The sequence below is a fragment of the Somniosus microcephalus genome, unplaced genomic scaffold (assembly GCF_052327205.1).
Source record: "Somniosus microcephalus isolate GS21.2 unplaced genomic scaffold, FLI_Smic_1.0 unresolved_chr8, whole genome shotgun sequence".
NCBI lineage: Eukaryota > Metazoa > Chordata > Chondrichthyes > Squaliformes > Somniosidae > Somniosus > Somniosus microcephalus.
In genome coordinates this window covers 14954972-14961486 of record NW_028225186.1, presented here as the reverse complement: position 1 = coordinate 14961486, position 6515 = coordinate 14954972, and positions in this window count along the sequence as shown.

Genomic DNA, 6515 nt, shown 5'->3' with positions numbered 1-6515 from the left:
TCCCAGTGTCAGTGAATGAGCACACTGTGCCAGTGTAGGAACTCCCTGTGTCAGTGTAGGAGCTCACTGTGTCAGTGTAGGAGCACTTGTGCTGGTGTACGGGCTCCTGTGTTAATGTAGTGGCTCCCTCAGTCAGTGAAGGAGCTCACTGTGTCGGTGTAGGGGCTCCCTGTCTCAGTGTAGGAGCTCCTGTGTCGGTGTCGGTGCTCCCTCTGTCAGTGTGTGAGCTGACTGTCTCAGTGTAAGGGCTCCCTGTGTCAGTGCAAGAGATGCTGTGTCAGTGTAGGAGCTCCTGTGTCAGTGTAGGAGCTCCTGTGTCGGTGTAGGGGCTCCCTGAGTCAGTGAAGGATCACAATGTGTCGGTGTAGGGGCTCCAGTGTCAGTGCAGGAGATCACTGTCTCGGTGAAAAGGCTCCCTGTGTCAGTGTAGGAGCTCGTGTGTCGGTGTAGGTGCTGCCTGTGTCAGTGTAGGATCTCCTGTGTCTGTGCAAGAACTCCCTGTTTCAGAGTAGGAACTCCCTGTGTCAGTGATGCTGCTCCCTGTGTCAGTGAATGAGCACACTGAGCCAGTGTAGGGAAGGCCTGTGTCAGTGTAGTAGCTCCCTGTTTCAGTGTAGGAGCTTCTGTGTTGGTGAAGGGGCTCCTGTGTTGGTGTAGTGGCTCCCTGAGTCAGTGTAGGAGCTCCCTCTGTCGGTGTAGGGGCTCCCTGTGTAAGTGTCGGAGCTCAATGTCTCGGTGTAAGGGCTCCCTGTGTCAGTGCAGGAGCACATTTGTTCGTGTAGGAACTCCCTGTGTCAGTGTAAAAGCACACTCTGTCAGTGTAGGAGCTCACTGTGTCTGTGTAGGGGCTCCCTGTGTCAGTGTAGGAGCTAACTGTGTCTGTGAAGGGGCTCCCTGTGTCAGTGTTGGAGTTCAATGTCTCGGTGTAAGTGCACCCTGTGTCAGTGTAGGAGCTCAGTGTGTCGGTGTAGGGGCTCACTGTGTCGGTGTAGGGGCTCCCTATGTTAGTGTATGAGCATCCTGTGTCAGTGTAGGAGCTCTTGTGTTGGTGTAGGTGCTACTTTGTTGGTGCAGGGGCTCCCTGAGTCAGTGAAGGAGCTCACTGTGTCGGTGTAAGTGCTCCCTGTGTCAGTGCAGCAGCTCACTCTCTCTGTGTAAGGGCAGCCTATGTCAGTGTAGGAGCACCCTGTGTCAGTGTAGGAGCTCTTTTGTTGGTGTAGGTGCTACTTTGTTGGCGCAGGGGCTCCCTGAGTCAGTGAAGGAGCTCGCTGTGTCGGTGTAAGGGCAACCTGTGTCAGTGTAGGAGCTCCTGAGTCGGAGTTGTTGCTGCCTGTGTCAGTGTAGGATCTCCCTGCGTCTGTGCAAGAAAGCCCTGTTACAGAGTAGGAACTCCGTGTGTCAGTGAAGCCGCTCCCTGTGTCAGTGAATGAGCACACTGTGCCAGTTTAGGAAATCCCCGTGTCAGTTCCTTGCCTTCTGTAAAATGCCTGTTGTTTCAAATTCAGCAGGAAATGACATTGGGAACAAGACACTTTAAATGTTTATATGCCCACATTTAACTGTACCTCACAGTGTCAGAACAGTCACGGTTATTCCATGTATTTTCTTGCCGACTGCAACTCCCTAATAAACTTAGCTGATCACAGCACGGCTAGCAATCAACTAATTGCCAGTATGAACAATGCCACATTAACTAGGTATGCAAGCCTGGAATGAGAGAGTAAGTGGACCGTGATAACTTATCCCGAGCATTAAGATATTCATTAGGCCTTACCCCTTGCTGCGTAAGACAATTCTCCCCATGCTGGTTCTTTTGCCGGTTATCTTCAATCGGTGTCCTCTGGTTACCATCCCTCCTGCCACTGGAAAGCGTTTCTCCTTATTCCCTCTATCAAAACCCCTTGTAATTTTGCAAGCCTCTATTAAATTTCCTCTTAGCCTTCTGAGGAAAGCAATCCCAGCTTCTCCACACGATCAACATAACTGAAGTCGCTTATCCCTCGGGCCATTCTGTAAGACGTCAAACGGAGGCTCTCACTCTGTATGTCTGGCAGAGATAGACATATATTTGAGCTACAAGGGAGTCAAGGGTTATGGGGAGCGGGCGGCAAAGTGGCGTTGTGTCCAAAATCTCATCAGCCATGAACTTATTGAATGGCGGGGCAGGCTCGAGGGGCCGAATGGCCCAATCCTGCTCCTATTTATTCTTCTTGGGGAAGGTTATTTTCATAATCATGTAATTTTTGAGCAGCTGAATAACTTTGGAAGGAAACTCACACGGGACCTACAAAGCTGGAAAATCTTAGCTCTGCCGAGAGGTCATGGACCTGAAAGGTTAACCCTGTGTTTCTCTGTCCACAGATGTTCACGGAACTATGGACTGTTTCCAGCATTTAATCAACAATTCCAGATCCAGCATCTGCAGCATTTTGCTTTTTATGTTAATGCAGTGTCCCCGCTTGTATTAACAAAAGTCAAAAACAAATGGTAGCTACCAGAAAATGAACTCTGTTGTACTTGCGTGCGTTGGTGGTTCACGAGTAGAATTGTTGCCTGCCCCGTGGGATTCTTTGGTTCGATTTCCGGTCAATGCAGGTTAATTTTTTTTACAATTTATTTCATAGCAAACACATCACATGAAGCATTAATAATATATTAGCTGTACCTCTGCAACTGGGTCAAGGGAATGAAGGTACTCCTCCTATTCCTGTTCAACAGGTTTGAGGGGCTGACTGGCATCCTGTTCCGGTGTAACAGGCTCGATTCTTACTCTGACAGAGCTTGCATTGTTTACTTCCTCGTTAGTATAGTGGAGAGTATCCCTGCTTGTCAGGCGGGTAGACCGGGGTTCAATCTCCCGACGAAGAGGAATTTTAACATCCCCACTTTTAAACCTTTGGGCAGCACCTTAAAGTGATCCTTGGAGAAGTTGAGCAGAAAAAGATGAACTAAAATAATTAGAAACGGTAAAGAACTGTATAACAACTTCATGCATGAATTCCTCGTTAGCATAGTGTTCTCCTTCTGTTTGTCTTTGTAAGGGGCACTGTGGAAGGAGAGAGAAAAGAGAAATGCAGATAACAGCGGGAGTAAGCCCGAATGCTCTTTCAAGGAGACAGCACTGGCACGATTGGCCGAATGGCCTCACACTGTGCTGCAAGCCTCCAAGAATCAGATGGATATTTGAGACATACCCACACAAATTTAGCACACACTTGTGTTCGTGTATGTGTTTGACTCTTTGTCTCAAGCACTGCATTACTATTTCGTTTACATTGTCCTTGATATTTTAGTGGTGATTATTCAATATCCCGACGGCTTCTCTCTGACTGTGTGTGTCTCTGAGAAAAGCACAGAGGAAACAGATTTCAGCTGTTAACGCAACGCATCATTCGGTACAGAGGTGCAACATTCAGTTCCTTGCCTCTGCAAATTGCCTGTTGTTTCAAAGTCAGCAGGAAATGACATTGGGAACAAGATATATTAAATGTTTGCATGCCCACATTTAACTGTACCTCACAGTGTCAGAACAGTCATGGTTATTATCCCTCTTCCATGTATTTTCTTGCCGACTGCAACTCCCTCACAAATTTAGCTGATCACAGCACGGCTATCATTCAACTCATTGGCAGTGTGAAAAATGCCACATTAGCAACGTGTGCAAGACTGGAATGAGAGAGTGCCTGCTCCGTGATAACTTATCCTGTGCATTACGATATTCATTAGGCCTTACCCCTTGCTGTGTAAGACAAATCTCCCATGCTCATTCTTTTGCCCGTTATCTTCAATCGGTGTCCTTTGGTTACCATCCCTCCTGCCACTGGAAAGCGTTTCTCTTTATTCCCTCTATCAAAGCCCCTTGTAATTTTGCAAGCCTGTATTAAATTTCCTCTTAGCCTTCTGATGAAAGCAATCCCAGCTTCTCCACACTATCAACATAACTGAAGTCACTTATCGCTCGGGCCACTCTGTAAGACATCAAACGGAGGCTCTCGCTCTGTATGTCTGGCGGTGATAGACATATATTTGAGCTACAGGGGAGTCAAGGGTTATGGGGAGCAAGCGGCAAAGTGGCATTGTGTCGAAGATCTCATCAGCCATGTATTATTGAATGCCGAGAGCTCATGGACCAGAAAGGTTAACCCTGTGTTTCTCTGCCCACAGATGTTCCAGGACCTTCAGGGTGTTTCCAACATTTAATCAACAATTCCAGATCCAGCATCTGCTGCATTTTGTTTTCTTATGTTAACGCAGTTTCCCCGCTTGTATTAACAAAAGTCAAAAGTAAAATGTAGCTGCCAGAAAATGGAATATGTGGGTCAGATTCTGTGTGCTCAGACAGGTTGCGGTCAGTGGGTCAGTTTCTGTGTGTCTGGTCAGGATTTGGTCAGTGGGCCAGTTTCTGTGTGTTCGGTCGGGTTTTGGTCAGTGTGTACTTTTCTGTGTTTTCAGTCAGGTTGTGGGCAGTGGATCAGTTTCTGTGTGCTCGGAAAGTTTTTGGTCAGTGGGTCAGTTTATGTGTGTTCGGACAGGATCTGGTCAGTGGGTCCATTTCTGTGTGTTTGGTCAGACTATAGTTAATGGGTCAGTTTCTGTGTGCTCGGACAGGTTGTGGTCAGTGGGTCAGTTTCTGTGTGTTCATTCAGGTTGTGCTCAGTGGGGCAGATGCTGTGTGTTCGGTCAGGATTTGTTCAGTTTCTGTGTGTTAGGCCATGTTGTGGTCAACGGGTCAATATCGGTGTGTTTGGTCAGGTTGTGGTCAGTGGGTCAGTTTCAGTGTGTTAAGTCAGTTTGTGGTCAAAGGATCAGTTTCTGTGTGCTCGGTCAGGCTTTGGTCATTAGGTCAGTTTACGAGTGTTTGGACCGGATCTGGTCAGTGGCTCAGTTTCTGTCGGTTCCATCAGTATGTGGTCAGTGTGTCAATTTCTGTGTGTTCGATCAGGTTTTTATCAGTGGGTCAGTTTCTGTGTGTTGGGTCAGGATTTGTTCAGTTGGTCACGTTCTGTGTGTTTGGCCAGGTTGCAGTCAATGGGTAAGTTTCTGTGTGTTCAGTCAGGTTGTGGTCAGTGTGTCAGATTCAGTGTTTGTTCGGTGAGGTTGTGCTCAATTGATCAGCCTCTCTGTGTTCCATCAGGATTTGGTCAGTGGGTCATTTCATGTTTATTCGGTCAGATTGGGGTCAATGGGTCTATTTCTGTGCGCTCAGTCAGGTTGTGGTCTGTGGGTCAGTTTCTGTGTGTTCGGTCAGGATTTGGCCAGTTTCTGTCTGCTCTGAAATGTAGTGGTCTGTGGGTCAGTTTCTGTGTGTTTTTGTCCAGAATGTGGTCGGTAGGACAGTTTCTGTGTTGGTTCGGTCAGGTTGTGGTCATTGGTCAGTTTCTGTGTCCTCGACCAGGTTGTGGTCAGTGGGTTAGTTTCTGTGTGTTTGGTTAGGTTGTTGTCGATGGGCAACTTTCTGTGTGCTCAGTCAGGTTGTGGTCTGTGGGTCACTTTCTATGTGCTCAGACTGTGTGTGGTCAGTCGGTCAGTTTATGTGTGTTCATTCAGGATATGGTCAGAGGGCCAGTTTCAGTGTGTTCGATTAACTTGTGGTCAGTGGGTCAGTTTATGTGTGTTCAGTCAGTTTATGGGCAGTGGTCAGTTTATGGGTTTTCAGTCAGGTTCTGGTCAGTGGGTCAGTTTGTGTGGGTTCAAACAGATTATGGGCACAGTGAAGTTTTGGTGTTCTCGGTCAGGTTTTGGTCAGTGGGTCAGTTTATGTGTGTTTGGAAAGGATCTGGTCAGTGGGACAATTTCTGTGTGTTTGGTCAGACTGTTGTTAGTGGGTCAGATTCCTTGTGCTCGGACACTTTGTGGTCAGTGGGGGAGTTTCTGTGTGCAAAGCCAGGTTGTGGTCAGTGTGTCAGTTTCAGTGCTTGTTCGGTCAGATTGTGTTCAATTGGTCAGTTTATTTGTTTTAGGACAGGTAGTGGTCAATGAGTCATTTCCTGTGCTTTCGGTCAGGATATGTCAGTGGGTCATTTTTCGTGTGCTCCATCAAGTTGTGGACACTGGGTCAGTTCCTGTGTGTTCACTCAGGTTGTCGTCAGTGTGTCAGTTTATGTGTGTTCAGTCAGGTTGTGGGCTGTGGTTCAGCTTCTCTCTGCTCGGTCAGGTTTTGGTCATTGGGTAGTTTACGTGAGTTCGGACCAGATCTGGTCAGTGGATCAGTTTCTGTCGGTTCTGTCAGTATGTGGTTACTGGGTCAATTTCTGTGTGTTCGGTCAAATTTTTGTCATTGGGTCAGTTTCTGTGTGTTGGGTCAGAATTTGTCCAGTTGGTCAGATTCTGTGTGTTTGGCCAGGTTGCAGTCAATGGGTAAGTTTCTGTGTGTTCGCTTTGGTTGTGGCATGAAAGACAGCTTCTGTGTGTTCGGTCAGGTTGTGGTCTGTTTGTGAGATTCAGTGTTTGTTCAGTCAGGTTGTGGTCAATGGGTCAGTCTCTATGTGTTCCGTCAGGATGTTGTCAGTGGGACA